The sequence below is a fragment of the Cyprinus carpio genome, chromosome B17 (assembly GCF_018340385.1).
Source record: "Cyprinus carpio isolate SPL01 chromosome B17, ASM1834038v1, whole genome shotgun sequence".
NCBI classification, from domain to species: domain Eukaryota; kingdom Metazoa; phylum Chordata; class Actinopteri; order Cypriniformes; family Cyprinidae; genus Cyprinus; species Cyprinus carpio.
Genome location: NC_056613.1, coordinates 1,645,693 through 1,663,940, shown reverse-complemented (window position 1 = coordinate 1,663,940; position 18,248 = coordinate 1,645,693). Strand labels below are relative to the sequence as shown.

Genomic DNA, 18,248 nt, shown 5'->3' with positions numbered 1-18,248 from the left:
AGAAATGAGCATATTTAATCAAGCAATTTATGTCTAAAGCATATATTAGTGTTATTGAAGTGATATTTTGTCACATCCACATCATTTTAAATTGCATGTAATTAGTTACCTGCAATCACGCAGCAAGAACTAAAGTATAAATTGATGGACATTTCCATTAATGCAAAAATGGTTTAGCGATTTTCACAAAATTCAACAGCCATGCAGGTAAAAAAAGATATTGAAATACTATGAATGCATGCAATCATGTACTGAAAGAAAAAAATGAAGACATTAAGAAAGTTGTGCAGTTTTTTTCTTACAAGTTTAAGAAGGAACTGTGTAATTGTCTGAAACTCTCCATCTGTTTTGATTGGCACATTGCATTAATTTATTTCATGCCTGTCGGGTTCCTCCGCACGTCGGTTTTTTGACGACTGTAGAGGCCGGGAAAAATGGTCAGCATTTCTCTTTCTCTCCCTCTCATGCATATTTTTATACCAACAAAAAAGACCTGCAGCAAAATAAGTGGGAGTCGTTCGAATATTCTTCTACAGATTGTTTCTCATATAGACAGAAATCTGTGAGAGAGAAATTACTGACCTTAGCCAGTTAAAGCAGAGAGACGAGAAATCTCCAGCCGTCAGCATTTACCTCTCTGACTCGCTCCGCTCTTTTACTGTCATGCTGCTTGAACACAAGTGTGTCGTTCTGAAAGTTTCCAGCGTTGAGTTTCCCCTGCAGCAAACACAGCAGAGCACAGATTGAGGACTACTCAGACAGGACTGGCTTTAAATAAAAACCCAGCAGCCTAAACAAGACCGCTGTGAATGCATGCTCTGATTTGTTTCCATGGGGCAAGTTTATGGTTGAGGTTTATGCACTCTTTGCGTGTTTGTGCAACACAAAGGCCACTGAAATTTGACATATATGTGATAAATCATGTAATTATAACATTACACATACAATTTAAGCAGTGGTTGTCAGCTAAAGATCCTCAGCAAACTTCCAAGATAACAACAAGATGACTTCAAACATGTCTCAACAACTTTATTTTCTTTTAAGAATCAGAACTCCCACAGCATTTCAAACCTTCACATATGAGAAAGTCTCATTTTAAAAGTCATGTGTATTATGAAAAAAAAAAAAAAAAACCGGGCATTTTTATGACATTGTTTGTAGCTATATAAAGCTCTAAAAATATTTTATTGGGGAAAAAATATTCATAAAAATATTTTTTTAAGTCCTTATCTAGTAAATCATGAACAACCGGAAAGTTATTGGACCTTTTAATATTGTTGTGGACAACAATTTTGGAGTCAAAAAGGTTGAGATTCACTGAATAAAAATATCAAGACGAAGATCTATTCTTGACTCAACTTTTTTTTTTTTGTAGAGTCAAATACAGGGTTATTATGGTTAACTAACACTAAAACCATAAAAAAAATCAAACATTAACTGAAATAAAATACAATAAATACAATAAATCTTAAACTTATTCAGCTAGTTACCAAGGCAACATTTTTCCATTCTCATTTAGTTGAACTAAACTGAAATAAAAATGTATAAAAACTATACTTGCATAAAAAAAGACAAAACACGCAACAAAATAACTAAACAAATTACCTAAAATTATAAACAAATATTAATAAAAACTATAACAGTACCAATGATACTAAAATAACAAAAGCAAAGTAGTTATTTCAGACAGATATTCATCAAAAAAGTGTCACCAGGCAATCAGAAAAAAAAAAAATTTACGTCATTCACGTTATTTGACAAAGGTCAATACATTAGAGAAATGACTGGATGAATGCTGTAAAGCCTTCACTGCAGAAAAGGATTTTCTTACACAGTATTTCTTTGTTTTGTTTTGTCTAACCATTCTTAAATCAAGATACATTTAGGAAGCAAAATGACATGAGATACGAAGTCTTCTGAAAAATAAATAAATAAATATCTGCCAATGAGGTATAAAAAAAATACGATTTTTTTCAAGATTATTGACCCCACTGGCAGATATTTTTCTTGTTTTAAGCATAAACTCACTTCACTTTGATACTTTTTTTTGTTCTTCAGAAAATAGTCCATTTTGCTTCTCAACTAAATGTACTTTGATTTATATTTAGATAATATTTAGATATTTGTACTGAAGTGAAGTCAAAACACAAATACTAAGCAGGAAAATCATTTTGCAGTCTTCTAAAAGCAATAAAAACAAATAACTATAAATGTCACCAACCCAGTAAACAAAAACAGTGAACGGTTCCTGCAAACTAGTCAAATGGGACAAATGACAAATAGTCAAAAGCCTGCCATTAATAAAAAAACTTTTTTTTTCTTCCATAATAGCACAAAATATTGCAATATGCTGATTAATAAGTTCAAATAAGTTTAAACAATAATTCCTCACGGAAGCGTTGTGACTGAGTGAAGAAACATTCACATGCACTGGACAGTGATCCTCTTTGAGCACTATTGACATCACGCCAGACACCGAACATCGATTCTGTCACCTACAAACCTCATCCATATTATAAACCTTAATGTATGAACCTGCTTCAAGAGGAAAATCGATCGGCTGGATTAAACCGTATTGATTTGATATGCAATGACTCATGAGATGCGACTGAGACCGAACACTGAACACGAGCGATTGCATTTAATCTGGTTTAGAGTTTAAAATGCAATGTTTGGATGACTCTGCACCACTTCATGCAATATATTATTTCAAATTTTGGAGTTAAATATGACCTGGACATGTTCTAGGTTTGTTCGTATGATTTGTTCCCCCTAAAGTGTAATTCATCTCATTTGCTGCACAACATCCAGATCCATGGAGAGGGGAGAACGGGTTCATCATATTCTCTGATGTTTACATGTTTCCATTGGAGAGGACGCTCTGTTCTGATGCCTGTAATTACGGGATGAAGGACATTCATTTGTCTGTCCTTCTGTTGAGCAGCACACGGATGAATGCTAAAACAAACAGAGTTTGCCGTGAGTTCTGCCAGAATCCTCTCAATAGGCCATTGTCTACATTTGTTTTAATGCAAAAGAGATGATTGAATAAGTTCGTCATAAGCAGATGTCTTGTTTTCCTGTACACATATATAAACTTCTTAATCAAGTTATGTTTACTGGAGAAACAAGTTACTTGAGATATTAAGTCTTGTTTTGTTGTAAGCCTAAAACAAGAAAAAAATACTGTATCTGTCAGTGGGGTCAGAAAAATAAACTCAATTCAAATGGAACACAAGATTATTTTTCTAACCACACTGGAAGATATTTTTTCTTGTTGTAAGCAAAAACCTTCTTAATAATGATACGTTTTTCAGAAAAAAATAATGATTATATATATATATATATATATATATATATAATAATAATATATTAATAATAATAAATATATATATATATTATATATATATATATATATATATATATATATATATATATTCTATATATATATATAAATAAATAAATATTTATTTATTTATTATCTCATGTAATTTTGCTTCTCAAGTAAATGAATGCTTAGATATTTTTACTGGAAAAAAGACAAAATGCATGAATAAAAAAATAAAAAAATAAATAATAAATGCTATTCTACTTTTCTTGTTAAAATGTCAAAACAAATCTTGAAAAATACACATTTACTAATTAATAAACTTACTTATTAGTAGTTCAATTTTATGATTTTATTTTAAATTATTTAATTTATTTTTAATTATAAATATTTAAATTTTATTTTTGGTATTTTATTTTTAGTAAACAAATCTTGAAAAATACACATATACTATTTAATAAACTTACTGATTAGTAGATCAATTTTATGATTTTATTTTAAATTATTTAATTTATTTTTAATTATAAGCATTTAGAAATCAAATAAATATTTGAATTTTATTTTTAGTATTTTATTTTAAATTGTATCTTAAGAATTCTTAATTATTTTACTATTTTAAATGATTGAATCTTATTGAATTATTATTTAGTAATTGCTTTTTTTATTTATGTAATTGCACAACATTTAATGTTAACATTTATTTTTATTATGGGCTTGTTCTTATAGGCTTTTTATTGTAGTGTGTTTTTTTGTTTTTCTGTTTTTTTGTTTTAATTTATTTAGGCCTACATTTAAGATACAATTTAATGCAGTGTTGCTTCAAATATTTTTTTAAAAGTAAAAAAAAAAAAAAAAAAAAAAAAAAAAGTGTTGATTAAAATATTTTTTTAAAAGTAAATAACATTCTACATTGTCACATGACCTCACCATGTTGCATGCAAGTGACATTCTGTTAAAAAAAAATTGATTTCGCTAATGTAATCCAAAGCCTACATTTTTTCATTCTGTGCACATTCTGCATACTACTTTCTTTCAAAAATCTGCATACTACTTTCTTTTCGACTACAGGACTGTATAAATAAACCTATTTGACGCTCACGGCTCACTCACAATAGCACAGTAACTGATTACCATGGCAACTAGAGCCGCGTTGAACTTTAATAAACTAAAGCTGGTATCTAAAGCTGGTCTCAGCATCAGTCCATTCACTCGCCGTCTGATGCGAACGGCACAGAAAAATGACACAAACTAGCAGACGCTGTCAGTTTTAATCTGATTTGCTGGCTTTACACAACTTCAGTCAGTCCGTCTGGACATGAAGTCGTGATTAAAGGGTGACGGACTGATGCAATGATTGTTTCTTTGTTTATGAGTAATAACTAATCACTGATGATTTCTGTGGGTGTCGTGGTTATGTTATGATTCTGCCCTAGACCTTTGGGGGCCCTAAGCGAAATTTGGTTGGAGGCCCCTTTGACCGTTTTAAGTAAGGCCTAAAGAAAGCAAATGACCTACCTTATTACTATACTGTACATATTATATCTACTATGTTATTTTTAAAATTTTAGTCTATATTAATTATGTTTTAATTATTCTATGTATGCTGTATGTTAATTATCTCTTTTTTACGCTGCTGGTCCTGAGTAAGTATTTCATTCTTATGTGGCAACCATGTACAGAATGACAATAAAAGACCTTGAGTTCTTGAGGTTGAGTTCCATGTTTGATGTCTGACAGGAAAATTATGACACCACTGAGCTGAATGGCAGTGAAGTGCAATGAAACACACACTGATGCTTGCTAACTTGCTGAATAAAAAAGACTGATAAAGTGATTTTCACTGACAATCAAAGAAAAACATTTTAATTGACACCAGAGTGTAAGAGGCACAAACAACAGCCTATATATAATTTAAATGAAATAGAGCAAATAGAATAACATTTAAATAAAATATTATATAAAATAAATAATAAATAGAACATTTAAATGTTTGAATCAAACAAACAAATAAACAAAATTACAAAAATGTTTTTCAAATAAACAAAATTACCAATAACATCTAAAACACCACAAACAAGATTAATAGTAACAATAGTAACATTTCAATAGAACTATTTAAATCCAAACTTGTATATTTGTGTGCGCGCACATGCACACATGGTCTCCTAGGAAAAAAGTAATTTGCTAAAAAACAAAAAAATGAATTAAAGGTTGTTTCAGCGATATCAGGCCAAAAAAGGCTCAACCACAAATGATCACATTCATCTAATCTTTCCTCCACAACGATCCGCTAGCCTGACCCTGCCTAACTTTTAAGCATGCCGTCAAAAATGTTGGTGTAATATTCGTCTCTGTAGGCAGCTACTGGCTGTGGAGATCTGCAGTCCACAAAAAAACTGAAAATTGGTCCTTCACCGACCACGTCAAAAACCAAAACAAATAGTGTTTCCAACCAATCACCGACAGGGGAGGGTGTTGTGAGGGTTTTGCGCTCGTTGCAAAACCTCACAACACCCTCCCCCTGTAAGTGTTTGCATGCACCAATAAAGACTTTTAGACTTCAGATTCTCCATACAGGTATCGGGAAATTAAGCCTACAGGTTTACATGCCAATTTATCTTCTTGCTTCTTCTCTTCTTCTAGCCACTTCTCTTGTCGTTTTTCATGGCCAGAATGATATTTTCGTTTCTTGTCAGACATCGTCGACGTCGGAGTAACTGACTGACAGACACTGACTAGGTGACGAGTGACATCATAGGAGTCAGTCAGGGTCAAGATTCGCGGGAAACTCGCCATAATAAAGAACTAAATAAATAACAGCTGTGCTTATCATGATGCCTGATAAAGAGCGCTGTAGGCCCATTTATGGACTATTTATTTATTTTTGTATTTATTTATTTTATGTTACTTTTTGATTGATGTATTGATTTTTTTCACCAAAATAAGTGAAATACTAGCTAGCAGTGACTCTAGGGTGCCCTCTGCTGGCCACGGGGCCCTTTGCAATTGCAAAGGTCGCTTAGTGGCTTGGCCGGCTCTGGTTATGGTTTATGTAATGCTGTGGATATGGGCCAAAAAATGCAGTGAATTCCTCTCCATGCTGGTTTATTATTGAAGTACTGACAAAGAATTGGTGTAGAAACCATTTTCATGATGTTTACTAATTGATAAATTCATTGATTTTATCATTTGATTTTAATTTAAGTTATTTTATTTAATTTATTTAATTTATTACTTTGAATTTTATTTTTTTAAGTATTATTTTATTTTAAATTACTTAATATTAATATCTTATTGTTTATTTACAGTTTCTTGCCGTATTGATTTTCATGTAAATGCAACCTGATTTAAGATTGCTAGGGCTAAAAACACAATAATAAATATATGGTTGATTTTTTTCATTTGTAGACATGACATGGTTAGATTCAGATGTTTAATATAATTTATTAGGCTGGGTGTCTACCTTAGAATTAGAAATAGTCACCATATTTAAAATGAAATAATAATTTAATTATTGTTACTACTGTAAAGCTATATTTAATTATTATAGGATCTCCTTCAATACTGTCAGATACTTTACTTTTTTCTGCATTTTTAAAATGAACATATTTTATTGTCAGTATATTTACTGAACAACAACAACAAAAAATCTTTTATTTATATAAATAGAAAGAATATTTTGATATTTTGTTTGTTGTTTATAGATACTTTATATTTATTTTTCGTTGGTATAATTGTTTGTGCCCTTTGCCACTTTGAAGCCTAAAACGTAACCCTAAAATTTTAAAGTAGAAAAACTAAAGTAGCATTTTCTTGTCAAATATAATCTTTAAAAAGACGATTTTCACAAGTTGTAAATACTGTATCAACAATTTCATATAAACCCGTCACTAAATGCCATTTTAGAACTAAAACTGTGATTGGTCACTTTAGTGGTCAGTTTATGGCCAGAATAAGCTGCGGTGAGCAGAAATTTTGTCGAGTTGAGAGTTTTTCCCTCGTCACCAGCGTCTGTCTTCACGGCAGCTGTGTTTGTTTACTGTCCGTGGAACCCAATATCTCTAATTACATGAGCTTCAGATTTTGCCACCTTCATTTTTCCGTCAGTTTCCATTAATCCACCCACCTGCTCTCTCTTCTTTTCCTCCATAACTGTATTATCCGTCCACACACTAAGCCTTCAGATAGATAAAGCCTTACTCTCCGTTTTATTCACTTTTCTCTGTCCAGAAACTCCCTCTCTCTGGTTTTTTCCACTTTCCTTGTTCCCAGTATCACCAGTCTTGGATATCGCAGAGATCTCTTACCAATCTTTAATTATTTCTTCCTTTAATCTTTTGCTTTCCGCCCACTCGCTCTGTTTCACAGCTTCTGGAAGTGTGAAAGTTTCTCCTAAAATTCTACGGCCTAAATATTTCCTGAGCTGCTGATGCCCTGGAGTGCCAAACATTAGGAAAATAAAAGAGGGCTGTTTCGTTATCGGAGCGACTTGAGAAATATTTCCCTCAGGATGCTTTCTGTAATCGTATTATTTTTAATTACTACTAGTTAAAAGGTCTCGGCAGTGGCTTTCAAGCAAAAAAAAATTTCTGAAGCTAATCATTTGATTGAATGAGTCGAAATCAAAAAATTCAGAGTCACAGGAGTGTTGTGATAATAATTACATTATGAGCACCAAAATGTACAAAAGACCTGAAATAAACTCTGCTCTGCCTCTCAAGTTCACTGATCATTGCTTAAGGCTGCATTCTCAGTGTGGCCACAAGAGGTGCTATAGCTGACACAAGTGTCTTCTTCTATGGACAGTTTCCTCTCTTCGGTCGACTACTTGTCATGGTGGAGAAACAATTAGTTATATAGTTAAAATATTAAGCCATTATAGCCACCTGAATAATGTATCTGGTACAGACTATCTGTATTGGACCTTTGAGTACTAGGATCCTACCACACTGCAAAATAAATCAATAGATACAAATATAATGGATAACACTTTATTTTAAGGTATAATTCTCACCATCTACTAGTTGCTTATTGGCATGCATACAACTAGAATGTTGGCTATTTATTAGTACTTATAAAGCACATATTAATGCTTTATTTTCCATATTTTAGATCCCCTATTCTGACCCCATACTTGAACTTAAAAAATACCTTACTAACTCTTAATAAGCAGCATTTTAGGAGTCTACTGTCTAACTATTATAATAACAATAAATTATGCATAATTACATGCAAATAACCCTAAACCAAACTCTGATCCTAACCCTACCCATATACCGTGTTAAATTATATTTACTTAAATGTATAATTACACTGTAACAAGGACACCTTAAAATAAAGTGTAACCACAATTTTCTACCTCAATTTACCTGTAACACTTTCATTACAATATAATTTGTTTAATTTGATAACATTAGTTACCTACACTATTCACCATAAACTAATGATGAACAATACTTCTTCATTTATTTACCTTAGTTTTAATCTTGCAAATAAATGTTATAAGATCAAAAATTTATATTAATTTTGGCACTGTGAACTAACATGAACAAATGTTAATAAATGCTGTAAATAACATATTCCTAATTGTTAGTTCATGTTAGTCTTGAGGATTATTTAATTTTTTTTACTTAGAACATGATTCATTTTAGTTAACGTTTTAGTTTTTTTTTTTTTTTTTTTTTGCATGTTGTTTTTTAATAAGTTTATGTTAAAGGCTATAGTTTTATTAATTTTTATTTTATTCATTAATCTTTAATATTTAGCTATCTAGTTATTTTATGAAAATGCTAAATGTTGCCTTGGCACCTAGCTGAAATAAAATAATATATATATATATTGTCTCAGTTAAAGTTTATCTCAAATATTTTTTTTTTATTTTTTTATTTTTTTGATGAAGGTGTTACAAAATGTTTAAGTTTTAACTATAATAACCCTGACTTTAATGACATTTTAATTGAATAAGAACTTAATGTGGGTCTGCTCTTCAAATAAAGCCATCATGTGACTTCAGAAGATCTGGGATATAGTTCACATTTAATACTGACTACTTCTATAAGGCTTTCATGGTGTTTTTTAGTCTTTATTGGAGCTAACCAGTATGAACCGTCTTTTTATGACAACCTTTGATGGTTTGTTTGACAACCTTTTGGGCATTAGTCTCATTTTTTAAGCATTAGGCCACAAGACCTGGAGTCTCTGCTGATCTCACCTGAACAACCGCTGACTTTGATCAATGTCTCTCTGATGCCGTGACGGCAAAGACTCACAAAGAGTTTCCAAGAGTTTCTCTCGTTTTCTTCCTACGATACATTTCATCCATCATCAAGATCAGACAGGAACGCACCTTCAAAGTGGCCGGTTTCACCCAAACCTAATTCAGGCCCGACGTGACATTCTCACAGTCTGTCTCCGGTTCTTCTTTAGTCATCATTTTGCCAGTCAACTCAAGCAGAATCAAACCCGATTTCCCCTTTAATAAGTCTGCCATTTGCAAAACAAATTTCCTGTTTTGAGACCCAACAAGATCTGACAAAATGAGAAAGCCACGAACACTGATGCCTCCGGAAGATAGCGGGTGAGAGAGACAGAGGAGGGTTGGTCTCGGCGGGAAAACCAACAACAAAAGCAGACAGAACGACAGGGTGTAGAGGGCCTTGTTAGCGGCGGAGGAAACAGACAGCTGCTACTGTTACCGTGTGACATCCTGGCCCTCGCTGTGCGTCTACACAGTGGAGGGGATGCCGCTTCTCTGGGTTCAGCTTGCATGGGGTATTCATAGCCAATCAACACGCGTGTGGTCACAGATGAGGCTGCAAAACACCACAAAACATCCCTGTACTCACAAATCAGAACGCATTTAAACATGAATATCTGTAGCCTAAGATAGAAATGATCTGGTTTTATTAGTGGATGCATTCCCTGAGGATTCAAACACATGACCTTGAGACGCTGCCTTACCATCAAGACCATCCATGTTATGGTGCTTTGAAGAAACCAGAAGCTCAAAGGCTGACCTGAGGAACCTACATTTAAATATATATATATATATATATATATATATATATATATATATATATATATATATATATATATATATATTTATTTATTTATAAAAACATTTTAATATTTTTGAACTCTACAATACTAGTTATGTTTATTCAGTATTTTTGTTGTATGTGTAACAGGTTAAATATACAAAAGAAACACTTAAAATATATATTGTAAAATATTTTATTAAAGTATATAACATTTTCACATTATACATAAAATTAAAATATATCTTATATTTTAACATTTTTATTAGAAATATTTTATATTTTTAAACTCTACAATACAACTGCAACACTTTTAAAATATAATGAATGTAGCATTTATTGTACTCTATTTAGTTTACTTTTTATTTTATTTTGTTTAAAGATTTAATAACAGCTGGTTTTGATTATACAAATATATATATATTACTGTTTTATCTGCAAGTGATTTTTAGAAAAAGAGAAAATCATTTTAGAAATAGCCATGACGAGTCCCATAGATCCACAGTTTTATATTTGCCTCTATATTTGTCACTGCGGTACTTAGTAAAAATTAGCTGCTTGTGACTTAAATTGTAACTCGTGTGATGCCTCAGAGAAATATAAAGCAGCACAGCAGGGTCTCAGGATACAGCAGAACAGATAATGACCGATCCTGAGTTTGTCCTGATCCAGATCCACTGATAATGATGCAAAAATCACAGAAGCCCAAATCTCTTTTGAACGGTGTGAACCATTCACACAGCACTTTCTGTTCATTTTTAACAAAGTGCTAATCTAAATGGTTTAGAAGTGAAGCGTTGCTGCCATGTTTATTTGTACACAGTAATTAAATAAATTTCTAATTAACAGTATATCAATATATCAGCAATATTAATCAATGCTTTTCCTCAGTAACACCTCGTAGCTCTGTCTGTTTTCCCTGTTGTCCTGCTCTCTGGAAACTTGGCCTTTTTCCAAAGTCTAAAGGGAGATATATAGTGATGGCATTTTAACATTTCTGGAATATGTAATGTGACACGGATCCTTCTGATTTTGTCATTTTATCTTTTATGTTGGCCTTTTTCCAAAGTTCTTCCTTCACCCAATCTCGAAAGACCCGTTGCGACCCGTTGGCGTTTTTCTGAAAGCCTAAGGCGTTGCTCGTGACTGCTGGCACTTTATGAATAATTCTGAAGCCAATAAACAGATCTGTTGACAAGAGAGAGTTACTTACCGCGCTTAAAATTCAAGGGGACGACGCGGACAAACAAAACGGCACTTGGAGAGGGAGCAACGGTCAGAATACATCAATACAAATGATCTTCGGAGGAGCTGAAGGGAAAGCTGTCACCATCTGCAGCTGTGGAGAACGCTGGAGACGAGATGACATGAGTCCAGGGACTCACACACACACACACACACACGCTCCACTGGGAGAATCCACTAATTAGACTTAAATGTTGAGAGCTTTTACAAGGAGAACAAAAATTTGTTTTCAGCTTAAATGAATACGAGCGTGTTAAAATACCACCAATAACAATACTAAATCTGTATATAAGGCCACATCAAATTAGTGAAAACATCAAATATTATTATTTCAATTTTCGTTTTTTTCGTGTTCAGAGGAAGGTCAAAGGGCATCTATTCCATTGTGGTGCAAACCCTTTGTTCCTTACCAACGCCCAAACTAATAAAATTGTCAGCATTACAAGGTAGATAATTGCTGCAAAATGCTGTATCAAATTCTTTCTTGTGATGAAAATAACAGTTTACATCAGAGATGGTATCTAGTGTATCGATACGTGTGATAGGTGCTGTTGTATCGTTTAAATCATGCTTTAACACGAATAAAATCAAGGTAAAAGAAGACAACTCACTTGAGAACTTGCCTAGTAACACCCGCTCGACTAGTCGTTCATTATAGTCTCTGACGGAGAGATTATGCAGTATCAAGCACACGGCAAATAATCGCTAAATATGTTTATAATTAACCTCTCTGCACTATGCACTATAATTCCAGCCTTAATGGCATTCCACTTGTACTCGGATGGAGCGGTGCTAATGGAGCGAGTGTAGAGTGAAAACCATGACGCTCCTGACTTTTAAAAAATCGCTCCTCTTCAGTCAGAAATAACACCGCACTGCTATTACTCTGCTCGGCAGCGTGTCTAAACACCGCGGGAGAGGGTTGGAGCCGCAAAAATCATTCTCAAAAAATTAACTTATTTGATAGCAATTTTCTTTTTGTGTTCAGAGGAAAATCAGTAAGGCATATATCCATTACAGGACCGTTTGAAGGGGACGACTTTATGCAAAGGCGTATAAAATTTTTTAACACTTAACAGAGAGGTTGTCTAGTGGTAGATTTAATAGGTCTGCTTCCCCGTACAGATTTTTAGTTACTATTTCTCGTATCGTTTCAGTTGGGTTTGTTATCATTATTTCTAGTTATTCTAATCGCACGTTTATATTAAATTACAACTATAATCCAGCCTTACATATCCACGCTCAAGAACATGCTTAAGTCGTCACTAAAAGCACAGGGCAGAAGTAGCCTAATAATTATGGAAAAGGAGACATTTTAAATATTTGATTAATAAAACAAATGTTTTCTTGTCGGCTGCAAAGATTGAAATTCAGCGCAGTGCTGACTTCTCTCCACAGGACGCGACTTGCAACACAGAATAAAACCTTCACAGAGTACATTAATGCTTTCGTTTTGAATTGATTCGTGGTTAAAATAATTTATTATAGCTTTCTGTAGATATATTTCTCATTATGTGAGCACGCCACAATTTTAAGTTATTTCATTATTAGGAAAAAATCATTATGCGTGATCGAGAGGGCGCCTCCCTGTTCCTGCCATGCGCATATTAATAATTTTTTGCACAAACCACTTGACTATAAATAATAATTCACATTTTGCATATGAATTACAAAGTAAATATTTTTTTACATGCAATATCCAAAATAAACAAAAAACCAAGATTGTAAGGAAGATAAATAGATGTAGACCAATAAGAATAAATGCTGCGTGCACTCAGCACAGGCCAGAGCAAATCTTGCACGATATTTTTACGGAATATTATACAAACCTTGAATTAAATGAGGCCCTGCACAATTTATTTATTTATTTTATTTATTTATTTTTAATTTACTTAATATATATGAAGGACTGCAAAGAAAGACTCCATTTAAAATCACTGAGTTGTCAATTAATGAAGACGCTTTTTATTTATTTTTTTTTTTTTAACATCGTGTGCACTTTGTGATAAGTGAGGACGTGTTATTAATACATCCATTCTTTAGAGTGGCAATGATTTAGTTAAATCGTTGCAGGTTTAATTATTCGTTCGTGTTTAATTAGGCCTAAATAATGGGAGCGAAATATACAGTGCCTGTACGTGTTACAAAATAAAGAAAACTAATTTATTCAAACCACGCAAGCTAGTCACAATAGGCTACCACTTTTAATGCTCCGATGCCAAAGTAAAACCACATTTATTCTGTCTATTTTCAATTGAGCTTGTCTCTTTTAAAATTGTTATTCTGAATATAATTTCAAATGAAAATTTGCGTTACGATCGAAAAAGGAAAAACAGAAGCATTTTCACTGAGAGATTTTGGAGTCTAAAGCTTTATATACTTGCTACAGGACTATTTAATTGAACAGCAAAGCTAAAATGTGATGTAAAAAAAATAGAAAAATATATTTACTTGTGAATGAAACTCCATTCTTCAAACCATCCCTGGACTCTCTTTCCCTTTCGCTCCCAAGACTAACTGTTATCACCAAAAAGGCCTAAAATTCACTAAGTCTCCCCTTAAAATATTATAAGACCCAAGTTGTGTGTGTGTTTGGATCATATAGCTTAAATTGTGCTTAAACTACCCAAATATACAATAAAACATAGTAATAATTTAACGCATTCTCCTTATGGGACATTCTGCAAATCTCATGTGAGCGAGGTCCGGTAACTAAGAGGGTTCAAGGGTCAACTGAGAAGAACCATGATTGATCACCAACAGAAATCCAGGAGAGAGACCATTAATATCGCAGAGGTTTAATATCAGAGGTATTTTGTTGGGAAGTTAACGAGTCCTGAGTGGGTTCCTCCAGACTGAAGATCTCCCAATGGAATAAACCATAGCGTTAATGAATCCTCAGCGGTGTGCGGCAACATCACGCAACAACAATGCACTGATTTATGATTCCTTGGACGCAATACTGTGGAGGAAGTGTCGGCATCAGGTGCTCGGAGGTGATGGTGCTCCATGATCAGATGCAGGAGTATGAACAAGAGCACTTAACGTGAATGAATGTACTACAGCAACGAGGCGGTACAGCTGCATTACTCTTACACACTTCCCTTGTGATAAACACTATCTACTGCTGAAACAACTTCATTGTAAACAAACTACAAAGACTGGGTTTACTCCCTCGCTGAACAGCTCATAGTACTAAAACAGTGGCTCTGGAATATCTTCTTTGCATAAATGAATTCGCGAACCCTGCTCCGATGTTCCAGTCTGAATCAAATACCTCACGATGCAAGAAGTTCCGAACTAAATCAAATGTTTTGCGAACCCGCACAAAAGCCCCAATATGAATCAAATGACAGTTAAATAGGAAATCAGTTGAAAGCATCCAGTCATCTCATACCATTTTAGCAAATGATAAATTTCTCTATATATATTGTAATAAATATTTGAGAAATTATTCTTGTGTTTGATTGAATTAGTCTATAAAGAGTGACAGTCAATTTAAAAAGAGTAAATGGGAGAAGCAGATGAAAAAAACAGCATACGTAGCAACATAAAGTTAAAATCATCTTATAAAGAAAAAAGCCTTAAAGTGGTGTAAATGTACTAAAGCAATGCTTTCTCACCCACATCAGCCCCAGTATTAAAGCATACATTTGTTTTTGTATCTGAGTATTTGTATCATAATTTAGTCTGGCTTTTATGTGGCATTGCACCTTTGCACTTAATTTAGAGCAGGCACAGACCAGCCTTAGTTAGGCTATGTATAGATGTCTTAAGTGTGTAAATTACAAGATACGATTGCAAAGTTCACTTCTTTCTAGCCACATAATGTCAACAAACAACATGGATAAAGGGCAGAACAGCAAAAATGAAGAAAAAGCCAAAAATAAAGCCAATTATTGCTCTCTCGCTAGGATAGTGTCCACACCTGACAAGTGAATGATTAGATTTCAAACCAGCTGAAATCCTGTTAATCATATCTGTAATTAGTCACAGCATGTCTAAAACATCACTGGAAGAGTGTTAGCAGTGGACAGGGGCCTCAGTCTTTTATGTAATTATTTGACTTAAAGGGACCGTTCATCCAAAAATGAAAAAGTTGTCATCATTTACACGTTGTTGTTCTAAACATAAAAGAAGATATTTTGAAGAATGTCGGTAACCAAAGTTGGTGATAGCCATATAAAGTTTTCCTTATTATGTAAGTCAATGGCTACCAGCAACTGTTTGTTTACCAACATTCTTCAAAGTATCTTCTTTTGTGTTCAACAGAATAGATGAAGTGAACTTGAAGGTGGGTATTCTTGAGTGGGTGAAGTATTCTTTTAATGTACAGTACATTCTTTCTTCAGAAATATGGCTTTTATTCTTTTGGCAGTACAGTAGATAATGTTCCACTGAAAGTCGTTCTAGTGATTGTTTGAGTGTATTAATCCAGATTAAATGACCATAAACAGATAAATGCACACAGACTGTAGCAGGAACATGCCTCAACTGATCATCTATAATCACATTTCCATTAAACTCCGGCAATCATGATACTCAGCTGAAGGTCATCGAGCCCGTTTCTCAAGAGCATCAGTGTTTAGCCAAGAAAGAGCCAGTGACACACAAAACACAAGCCTTCTTATTTCCCTTGATAACCGCCCGCTTTTACTGCTAATGGAAAGCTAATGAAAGGATGCGTCTGTGATGGAAATGTACACAGTAAAATATCATTTTAAAGGCTGAAATTGTTGACGGCAAATAGCCATCTACTCGAGATCCATTGACAACGAGAGCCAGCGACGTGTAATTTACTCGCGTGGCTCTTTGTGGAGTGGCTGACCGGACCTCCTCCGCTTTAATCAGAGCCGCTAAATGAGGAAGGCTAATTTCCTTCATCTCTTCAGAGGCGGCGTGTTGTTCAGATGTGCTTTGGAGCTGTTTACTCAGCAAATGAAATCGTAACTTAGGCTTGCTGAGGTCAATAGTTTAGTGAAACACATTTAGTTCATCAAAGACATGCAGTTCTCTGGAGTGTTTACTCGCTTTTATCTTCAATGGACATCATAGCGTTATCTCTGAGTACATTTGCTTGTGGTAAATACAAAGTAAAAAAAAGAAAAAGAGAGAAAAAAAAAGCAAGGTGGCATTGTTCAAAAGGAAATGATAATTATTTTCATTTACTCACCCTCATGTGGATGAATAGAATACAGAATACAGTAAATATTCCTACAAAAATACTGTTTTCTATTCAAATACATTTTAAATTGTCATTTAATCCTGTGATCAAAACTGAATTTTTAACATCATTACTCCATACTTCAATGTCACATTATTCTTCAGAAATCATTCTAATATGCTGATTTGCTGCTTAAGATATTTCTGATTATTATCAGCGTTTAAAACAGTTGTGCTGCACTATATTTCTGTGGAAACTATTAGATTTTGACGAATAGAAAGTTCAGAACAGCATTTATTTGAAAAAGAAATCTTGTGTAAGATTATACATTTCTTTACTTTCAGTTTTGATCGATTTAATTTCTCCTTGCTGAATAAATGTATTAATGACCCCAAACTTTTGAACTACAGTATGTATGTGTGTATGTAAATAATTAGATAAAATGAAACCGTTATGAAGTTTATGAAAAGTTAAAGAACCCCAGGACACAAACAGCCTCATAACACTGTATGTTCATTTTCGCTGTGGTAAACGTGGTAAGAAGAATATTGTCAATAATTGTGTGTGGGGCGGGCAGGATTCTGCCTCCAGGTCCAGAGCTCACCTTGTGATGAGAGGAAGTCTGTGGATCATCAACATTGGGATTCGACAAACACCAATATAACACTCTTAAATAAATAATGAACATGAGGCAATGTTCCCATTAACATCTCAAACGCAAACCTGCTCTGAATGAAACAAAATAATAGAAATTTGATAAAACATTACTTAGAAAACCAGAGACATACACTACACACACACACACACACACACACACACACACACACACACACACACACACACACACACACACACACACACACACACACACACACTTAATTTTAAGTCATTAAAATACAAATAAAATAATAAAAAGATAATGCAAATGTTTCACTAGGAAGCCATTTTTTTTTTAATTAGACTCCTTTAAATTAATCACCTTGTTTTATTCCTTATGTGTAAGTCACTTTGGGTTATTTTTTTAATGAATAATAAACATCATACAAACTTTCAAAAAAAAATCTTTTACTTTAATGAAAAATTTACCATCAGAAGCCAAACTATTCCTCATTTGTAAGTCAGTTTGGGTAATAAGGTTTGCTAAATTAAACGACTCTGTCCACACAATGTTAAGACATCAGAACACAAACAATCATGATTTTGTAGAGGTGGCATTGAGCCAAGAGAAACTGACCCTACGAGGGAGGTAAAATATTAAACTTTTTCAGTTTCGTACCTGTTTTTAACACTGTCATGATCTGTTCTAGAAGTTTAATGTGAATCCGTCGGTCTACATCAGAACACAACAACACGCCTCCCAAACAAAGAGGCATAAAGAGCGAATTTGCAACGTGGAGAACATACCCACAGGATATTAGAACCAGGAACGGTGGCCTAGTTTATTTAAATGCCAGAAGGGGTTGGGTAACTGATT

The 18,248-nt window shown here is 33.6% G+C and overlaps 1 long non-coding RNA gene across 1 annotated transcript; it reads right to left on the bottom strand.

Moving 5' to 3' along the window:
- Positions 1–281: 281 nt before the first annotated feature.
- On the bottom strand, positions 282–11,713 carry LOC122140220. The gene is made up of 5 exons (XR_006156916.1): positions 11,579–11,713; positions 10,289–10,353; positions 10,024–10,140; positions 583–717; positions 282–493 (listed from the first exon to the last, which is right to left on the bottom strand). It is a non-coding gene; the product is annotated as an uncharacterized LOC122140220 (long non-coding RNA).
- Positions 11,714–18,248: the final 6,535 nt, after the last annotated feature.